At 52.9% G+C, this 8905-nt stretch overlaps 1 long non-coding RNA gene across 1 annotated transcript in view; it reads left to right on the forward strand.

The window, feature by feature from the left end:
* LOC142057008 (uncharacterized) overlaps nucleotides 1-2174 on the forward strand; it is a 100116-nt gene extending 97942 nt beyond the window's left edge. Inside the window, exons 22-23 of the long non-coding RNA XR_012660517.1 lie at nucleotides 1414-1605; nucleotides 1866-2174. This is a non-coding gene — a long non-coding RNA (uncharacterized LOC142057008). The remainder of the gene's footprint in view (nucleotides 1-1413; nucleotides 1606-1865) is intronic.
* Nucleotides 2175-8905: the final 6731 nt, after the last annotated feature.

Genomic DNA, 8905 nt, shown 5'->3' on the forward strand with positions numbered 1-8905 from the left:
GAGCACTATCCCAGCCAACACCAGCTCCGTGCGGCTGCGGCAACGGCGGCCGAGGTGGCCTTGGGGCAGGGGGGGAGCGTTGGGGACCCTGAGCCACGAATGGCTCCTGGGACTTGTTACGTGCGCGCCTGCACAAACACCTGCCCTCTCCTTTGCCCTCAGGGCTGCGTTTGCGCTGCCTTTGCGTGGGGCAAGGGGCTGTGATGGAGCCCAGGGGAGGAGGTGGTGCACTGTGGGGGTGAGGGGAGGGGGCCCCCCGTTGCTGCTGCGCCTCAGCTGTGGGCGGGGTCTGGATGGAGGGGCCCCAGGTGCGGGCAGTGGGGCTGACGGTGCCGGCTCCTCCCTGGAAAAGGGGTGGTGCCCGGCTCCGGGGCGCCAGTGTGAGCCGAGGGCGGAGCGGAGCGGAGCTGTGGCCGAGCGTCAGCGGGCTGCGACTGTAGCGAGGGAGGAGGTGAGCGGGGGCTGGGTGGTGGACCGCTGCGTCCCGGGTAAAGCCCCGAGGAGGGCTGCGGCGGGGCAGCGCCGGGTCGGAGCGGGCGGTGGGGAGAGCGAGGCTGTGCTGAGGGCTCGGTGGGGCTTCCGGGTGCATCGGCGGGAGGGACGGTGCCCCGCAGGGTCCGAGAGCGGGGAGGGCGGGCTGGCGGCGTGCCGGGAGCTGTGGTGGTGTGCCTGCCGGCTGGCCGTGCGGCCGCGTTGTGCCGCAGAGCGTGCCGGGAGGTGTAGTCCTTGTGGGGCGCAGTGGCTGGCGGGCGGCCGCGTTGTGCCGCAGAGCGTGCCGGGAGGTGTAGTCCTTGCGGGGCGCAGTGGCTGGCGGGCGGCCGTGTTGTGGCGCAGAGCGTGCCGGGAGGCGTAGTCCTGGCGCAGTGGCTGCCGGCCCTGTCACGTGGTTCGCCGGGGCGTGTCTGGAGGCGCGGTCTTCCGGTGCTCGGGTGCCGGGCGGCCGTGCCGCGTACGGGACGCGCGGTGTATTTTTGGGGTTGGATTCGTGTTGATTTCTGGGGGCTTCCAGGTGCGGCCGCTCCCCGAGAAGCGGTGAGTTCCCCGGGAGCTGACAGAAGGGAAGAGGGAAAGGAGGAGGACCTTTTCCCCCTGCCCAGGGCGCAGATGATGGCCGCCTCCCCGGCTCGCCGGAGCTCCCGCTCAGCCTCCCCTGGCCCCCCCTTGCCCCGTGCGCCTGCCCCCAGCCCCGGCCCCTCCCCTGAAGCGTGCTGCGTAGCCCTTGGCCGCCCCCAGGCCCTGTCGTGAAGGCAGCGAGCCGGCCCTCAAGCGCACTGGATTCCCCCTCGGCGCAGGGGCCCTTAGCAGTAGCGCGGGGAAGGGGCGCTGTGTCCAGAAGCCCCTGCGCAAGGAGAGGCTTTGGTCAGGGTCGATCGACGGTAACGACGGTCGCTGTTTCTTCTTTCCCTCTCCCAGAGACCGTGCTGAGGACGTGGTTGTCTGTCCTTCCCCCGGGGATGCCGTTGACTGCGGCCGTCTCAGGCTTGCGTGGCTTCTCTCTGCCCGGCTTTGCCATCCTCGCAGCGCCGGGGCAAAAAGGGACACACAGAGCCCTTCCCGGCTGTGGACAGGAGCTGCCTCGGCTGAAGCTGGAGACGCCAACGAAAGGTAAAGCAGAAGAAACTGAAGGCGCGCTCTGGCTGCCAGCTGCCTTCCTGCTGCAGGCAAGAGAGAGCCTGTCCCTGCAGGTGAGGGAGGAAGGATCCCCCTTCATAGTCCGCAGCGGGACAGGCCACCAACGTGCACCGCAGGGTCTGTACGCGTAACCCGGAGTTGGGTACGGGCGTGTAGGGCACGAGCGAGCTAGGCTACGTGCCTAGGAAGCCTCATCTCGTAAGAGCGGTAAGACACCCATGTATCCTCTTTAGGTGGAGGTCGGCCTAGAGTCTGGAGCTGCAGAAGAGGCAGGGAGGAGAGGAGGGGAAAGAAGCATCTGAACGGCTAAATTGTGCCAGCAGCGCTGAGAGCGAGAGTCGCGGTGAGTCCTGGGCCACTGGGGCCCCGTTGCCTCTCTTGTGCATCCTGGGCCCTCCCTGTCTCTCCCCTGGCCCCCTCTCTTTCCTTACCTGCTGCAAAATTTTTTTTTATTTTTTTTTTTGCGCTCCCCGCACCTTCTTTCTCCATCTCGCTCTGAGTGGCTCCCTGCCTCCCCGTCTTTTCAGTCCTCCCTCTCTCTGTCCTGTAGCCTGTGGCTACTTTTTCTTTCTCCGCCTCTCTCTGCCTGGCTCTGGCTCCGTTTTTATTTTTTATTCCTCCTGCTCTGTCCTGTAGCCTGTCGGTATTGTGTCTTTCTCTGGCCCTCTTGGTCTGACTCCCTGCGTTACCGAAAAAGGCGGTAAAATCGGAAACAACTCCTCAACGCCAATTTAGTATTAAAGAGCAGGCGTTGTTTATTCACGGCGCCAGACGCACGGGGGATCGCTCCTCGTGGCGTGCGTACCTCACACACCTTTCCCGTTCAATTTGTAGATCAAAATTGTAGGTATTCGTACACATTCATTATGGTCCTGTCTACTGATCGGTACAAACTTGCTCGTTCCGTATGTAAATTACTGCGCAGGCTCGGTGGTGGTCCGTGAGTCGGTGGTCGCGATCTCCCCCTGCCAGAATTGCCTTTTGCCTTCTTGGCTCTTAATCTTGGCAGTCTTGGCTAGTTTTCTCAGTCCGCTCCACGAAAGCGCGTTTTGTCATCCTTTTCTGACAGAAGCACGTTGTCTGTTGTTCTGTTGACGTTAACGATCGCCTAGTGACTAAAATGCAGATCGACAGATACACTGATTCGTACGCTCCATGTTCCCGTAATGGAACACCGTCTCTGGTTGGTTGATGTCATCGCTTTGGTTACACCTGTTCCTGTTGTTCAGTTTCTTCTTTTTGGCTTTGTTTGATTCTCTCTGTGATTCTGTTTTTCTCTGCCTTGCTTTTCCCAGCTCCCCGTCCCTCACTTTGAATGCCCGTTATCCTTCACCAGCTCACTCTCCCTTGGTTGCCATCCCCGTTTCTGAATTCCTCCTGCTTTGCCACGTAGCCCGTGACTTTTTTCTTAATCTCTCTCTGTCTGCCTCAACGCTCCCGCCGCGCTTTTTAATTCGTCTGCTCTGCTCTGTACCCTGCTACTGTTCTTGCCTTTCTGAGTTCTTCTCTGTCCAGCTCCCTTTCCCTATTCATGAATTCCTGTTCTTCCTGCACCCGCCGCTGTTCCCTGTGATCTCCGTCTCTCTCTGTCCAGCTCCCTGTCCCTAGGTTTTAATTCCTGCCTCTGCCCGCTGTAGCCCGTCTAGATTTTTCTCTCGGCCTCTCTCTCTGTCCGGCTCCCTCTCTCTGTGTTCTAATTCCACGTTCTCTGTCACGTAGACCCGTGCTATTTGTTTGTCCTCATCTCTCTCTGTCCAGCTCCTTGCTGCTATGTTTTATTTCTTCCCTCTCTGTCTGTCTTTGTAGCCCATTGCTGTTGTTGTGGTTTTGTTTTTTTTTTTTCTTTCCCCCCCCCCCCACTTGTTTCTTCATTTGTCTCTGTCTGCCTCCCGGTGCCTGATCTTTAATTCCTCCTTCCCTGTTGGGCCGCTGTTCCTTTTTTCCATTCTACGTTGTGTTCTCTTTGGTCTCCTGTTCTTATTCATCGGTTCCCTCCTCGCCGCCCTGTGCTTGTCCCCATTTTAGTGTTGCCTCCCTCTCCCTCTCTCTGGCTTCTTGCCCCTGTTTTTAAAATTCCTCCCTCTCTTCTCTCTTCCCTGTCGGCCGTGTGATCTTCAGCCTTTCTCCATCTCTTTCTGCCCAGCTCTCTGTGTCTATTCTTTTGTCCTTTCTCCATCTTGCTGTCTCTGGCTTCCCCGTGACCCTCTTTTAGAATTGTTTCTCTCTTCTTTCTGTACGCATTGCGATTCCTTTTGCTCCCCATCTCCCTTTGTTTTGGGTGTTGTTTTGTTGTTGTTTTTCTGGCTCCCTGTCCCTAATTCTTAATTCTCTGCCTTCTCATGCTCTGTACCACGTAGCCCCGTGGTTTGTTTTGTGGTGTTCCCTCCCCGGCCCCTTCCCTCCGTCGTTGGCTGTCTCGGCTCCCTGTCCCCGTGGCTTCATTCTTCCCTTTCTGCCCTGTTCTTGTCGCTTATCTTGTCTTTCTCCATCGCGCTCGGTCCAGCTTCCTGCCCCTATTCTTCTTTCCTCCCTCGCTGTCGTGCTGCCTGCCCCAGGTTCTTTGTGCGTCTCCAGCCTGCTCCTCTTCCTCCTTTGTTGGTCTGTGTCCTGCTCTTAGGTGTGCTTAAGCAGGTAGGTATTTGTTGTAAATATTTAATGAGGGGCGACTGAATGTTGTGGGGGGTGTTTTTCCTGCCAGTATTTTGAGGGAGCGCTCTTAAGTATTTTATTTCAGTCTCGCTTTCGATGCGCGTTTCCCTGGCAGTTCAGCAGCATCTCTTGGGCAGGGCAGCTGGGCGGATGTCCCTCCTGACTCCATAACACGTCAAAACCCCCTAGTCACATTACTACTGTGTATTTTGGAGATAGATAATGGAATGGCGCGCGTGAACGGCTGTGCGAGTTAAATGAACACAGAAGGAAAATAAAAAGCTTTTATAGCATAGACATTCATATTGGATGTGCATAAACACGTGCCTGCCTTCTCAGCACAAAGTGAATTACTGAGACTTATTCTTAATTTTTTACGTTACTCTTTCAAGTTTGACACGCTTCACTTCAGGCTTCATGGAGCCAGGCAGCAAGACGTGCGGCAGCAGGGTGAGGGCTGTAGCTGCTGCGGTGGATCTGTAAGCGGAGGTTCCGGTTACGGTACAACTTTGCCCCGCAGCCTCACGGGGTTATCTCCCCGCAGCGGTGCCATAAGGAAGGGATGAGACATTTTCCAGCACCAGCCAGAGCGTTCAGTGTTACGCGAAGAATCTGTTCAAAATGGTATCGGTTAGTCTTAATACCATTTTCAAGTGTTCCAATCACTCTAGCTTCTAAAGGATGTGTTGTGTTTTGACATGACCCGTTTACCTAGAATCTTGCTGCGGCTCAATTTCCTTCCTATCCCTTATGTTGACTGAGCTCCTCCATTTTCTTCTGTGCTATTTTATTAACGTGCTGAAATATAGTTTGGGATTTCTGTTTTTCAGATGTCTTCTAAGTGTCTCGTGATGCTCAAGAGATGCCCCCTGGCCTGGGTTTGCCTGCCGGTCATTAAGCGTGGTGAAGGTAAGGGGCCATCCCTCTGCCTGGAGGCTCCTGGCTCTGTCTCCAGCGGGTGCCCTGCAGGTGCGGCCGCGAGGGCTGCCTGGTGGGGAGAATCGGGGCCCCCAGGGACCGGGGCTGTTTGGCGCCCCGGGGAGCCTGTCCCAGTGCGGGAACATGGCCGAGCAGAGCCCGAGAGAGACGTGACACCGTCCTCTGGCACGCTCCTGCTTTGCCGTGGGGTGGCCGCTAGCCTGCGGACAGGGGCTGGGGGGGCTGCCCCACCTTTTAGATTTTAGCAGAGCTCCCCTTTTTTTGGGGGGTGGGTGTGTGTACCTTTGTAAATGGCACTATTAATGAGCTGCAGGTTGGAGCAGATTCCCTTGTTTAGTGCCCTTCTTGGGGTGAATCACAGAATCTCAGGTTGGAAGGGACCTCAGGAAGTCAGAAGGAAGTCTGACTAGAGTGAGCATCTACACTTACTGTGTGTTACATAGTCTAAGTAGATGTCTAATCTAAATAGAGATTATATATATAGTGAAATAAATAAGTCTAAATACATGTAATTGTAAGTAGATGTCTAAATAGAGAAGTTGAAAAAGATGAAAGTGTCAGAAAAGTATAAGTAAGCAGATAGCTAGTCTAAATAGGTGTTCTATATATGTATTGATATGTAAGTCTAAACAGGTATGTGTAAATAGCTATTCTGTGTAAGTGTAAATATAGCCAAGTCTAAGCATATCTAAATAGATATGTGTAAAATATATGTATTCCATAAGCATATGGATGTGTAAGTAGACCACATAAGTGTAAATGTCTATGCTATATAAGGTTTTTAAAATGCCAAGAAACCCTATTTATACACAGGATTTATAAATTTGACAACCCCCCTCAACTCCCCCCATCAATTGAAGATACAAATGCACTTTCAAATGTTGCCCCTCTCGCCTTCTCCTTTTCCTATCCCAGTGTGGGCCTGATTCCCCCAAATGGGGATTTTCCCCTATGGGGCCGCACATGCAGAGTGGGAGCTGCTGCCAGGGCACAAAAGAACCCCAAACCTTTTGAGTCTGGGTCTGCAGTGGTGGGGGGTGGTGGAACCGAAGCAAACAGAAAAAACTAAACAAAAACCCAAACAGTTTTGGGGGAAAGAAAACTGGAAGAGTCAACTCCAGGTGGATTTGTGCAGCTGGAAAGAAAGAAAATGGCTGGGGGGTATGAAAGGGGGAAGGGGCTCTTAAGATGCAAAACCAGACGTTAACTGTTCTATCTCTGAATGCTTATCCAGCTGAAGGTTAATTGTTGCGGAACGCTTATCTAGCTGCTGTGTAAAATAATTAGCAAGGAGGCCTGGAATCCACTTGCGAAGGACAAATTCCTGAGAAGGATAGAAAATTGTCTAAAGAACCAGGTAAAAACAGTAGTTTGGACAAGTGTCAAGAGATAACTGAGTCTGCGCAAAACCAAAAGGTTACTAGCGGTGATGAAGAGGAGCCAGCAGCCTTCATCTTTACTACCCCTGATCACCACCACGAGGAGGCACTGTGCAAGCTCAGTTGGGAAAGATTTATGGAAACTACTTGTTTGGCTAATTTTAATATGACGTGGGGAAAGGTCATGCATATCTATAGGCGTATTGGGAAATTGTATGTATCTGTAATGCTTTACTATATAAATGGAAGACAAACTATCACACAGGTGCGCATGACTTTGGTGGGACTACCCCCCATGCTGAATAAACATACCTACTTCACAATCTTACAGATTGTGGAGTCTGCTTTCTGCACATCAGGTAGGTGGGCTGGGGAGTGACAAAACAAACACACACCACAAAAAAAAACTACAAAAAACTCCAAATGAAGAAACCCATGGACCAGCCACTCTCATCCACAAAACAAACTGACAATCACCAATTTTTGTGGTTCAAAAACACACACACCCCCACTTTATACAATATTTTTGAAGAACAACCCCAAGTTTTATATTATGGGGAAAAGAAAAAGGACGCAAAACACAAATCCCCAAGAAACCCAGCAAAATCAAAAACAACACAACCCAAAGATAACAAAAAAAAAAACCCCAAAGCAATAATTGACCAACCCAACCCTATAAAAAAAAAAACACCATGAAAATCCTAATTTGGGGATTACTAGGTGTGAAAGACCTGCATTTGGAAGGGCATTTCTGGGGCTTGTCTGGAATGGGTTTCCTGCAGTGGGTCAGTTATCTGGAGCGGATCGTTATCCCAGGTGAGTTGCCTGTTGTGGATTATCCTGGGGGGACCCCCTGGTGTCAGTCATCCCCATGCACGTTCCCCATGGCATGTCTGCCCAGACATGCCCCGGTCCAGCAGTGTCTGTCTCCTCCCCCACCCTTCCTCTGCATGTGTCTGTGCCCTCCCTTCCACTGAAATGGGCCTCCTGCATGAGATTTTCTCCTGTGTGGGTTTTTTCTTGGTGACATGCCCTCACTTACCCTGCTCTCCTGTTGTGTGCTCGCTGAAGCCTTGTGCTTATGCTGGATGAGCAGAGCAGGGTCCTGGCAGTGCAGAGGCGAGGTGCTGACGAGCCAATGAAGCCCAAGGATCAGCAGTGTAAAACTCCTTTGCAGGTCAGCCACTGGCATCTGGTCTGCCTGGCTGCCCTGCGCCCTGACGCACAGCTGCCCCCATCACCCCAGGCAGCCTGCCTTCAGAAGGGCAGCTGTGTTCCCCTGATTTTATTCCTTTAGGTTTGACACTTTGGGCTTCATTGAGTAAGCATGATGTGCAGCAGCAGCGGAAGAGCTGTAGCTGTGGTGGTGAATCGGTAAGCATAGATTCTTGTTACACTGTAGCATTGCCCTGCAGTCTCATAGGGTTATCTCCCTGCGGCAGTGCCGTAAGGAAGGGATGAGGCTTTTTCTAACACCAGCAAGAATGTTTAGTGTGGTACCATTTTGATCAGATTTTTAGTATAAATAGCTGTTAATAGTGTTTAAGTGTTCTACTCACTTAAGCTGTAAAGGATATGTTGTGTTTCAAGCTGATCCATTTACTTAGAAACCTCCTTTGACTGAACTAATATACTATGCCTTAGGCTGACAACAGTTTGTATTTTCATCTGCTCCCATTTTTTTAATATGGTGACATATAGTTAGATTTTTTTTTCCAACATCTTGATGAAAGCATCTCGGTATGCTCAGTAAATACGTCCCCACCCATGCTTGCTTCCTGTTACTCGGGGCACACTAATGTCACCTATGTGTGGGGGAAATGATGCAGCAGAGGAGCAGGTGAGGGGGGATGGTGTGTGAGGGATTTTAGATGGTGGTCAGTGTAGGGCCACAGTGGAAGAATCACAAGCTGAACACAGCTGTGAGAACGCAACCTTGAAGGGGGGAAGCAGGAGGATTGGCATTGCACAATATGTTGTTGCAACCCCAGAACCGCCGTTAGCTGGCAGAGCACGTACCTGGCAGGCCTTGTTGCATGTGCCGGCCACGCGTGCAGCAACGTCTAGGCAGTACTTTTGCCTTGAATCTGCTGAGGGTATAAAAAGGGGTGGCTCAAAGCAGAGGGGGGGGGGGGGGAGACAGACCACACTCTGGGAACCACAGGGGACACCCTGAAGGTGCCACGCCTACCTCCCTTCTCCACGATGACCTTGCTCACAGTCACCGTCCTGCTCGGCGGTGTCTCGGGTATAGTCGGGTTGGTCAGACTCTGATGAGGGGAAAACAATATGCTAGTAACTGCTTC

Source organism: Phalacrocorax aristotelis, chromosome 5, assembly GCF_949628215.1.
Source record: "Phalacrocorax aristotelis chromosome 5, bGulAri2.1, whole genome shotgun sequence".
Classification (NCBI taxonomy): Eukaryota; Metazoa; Chordata; class Aves; order Suliformes; family Phalacrocoracidae; genus Phalacrocorax; species Phalacrocorax aristotelis.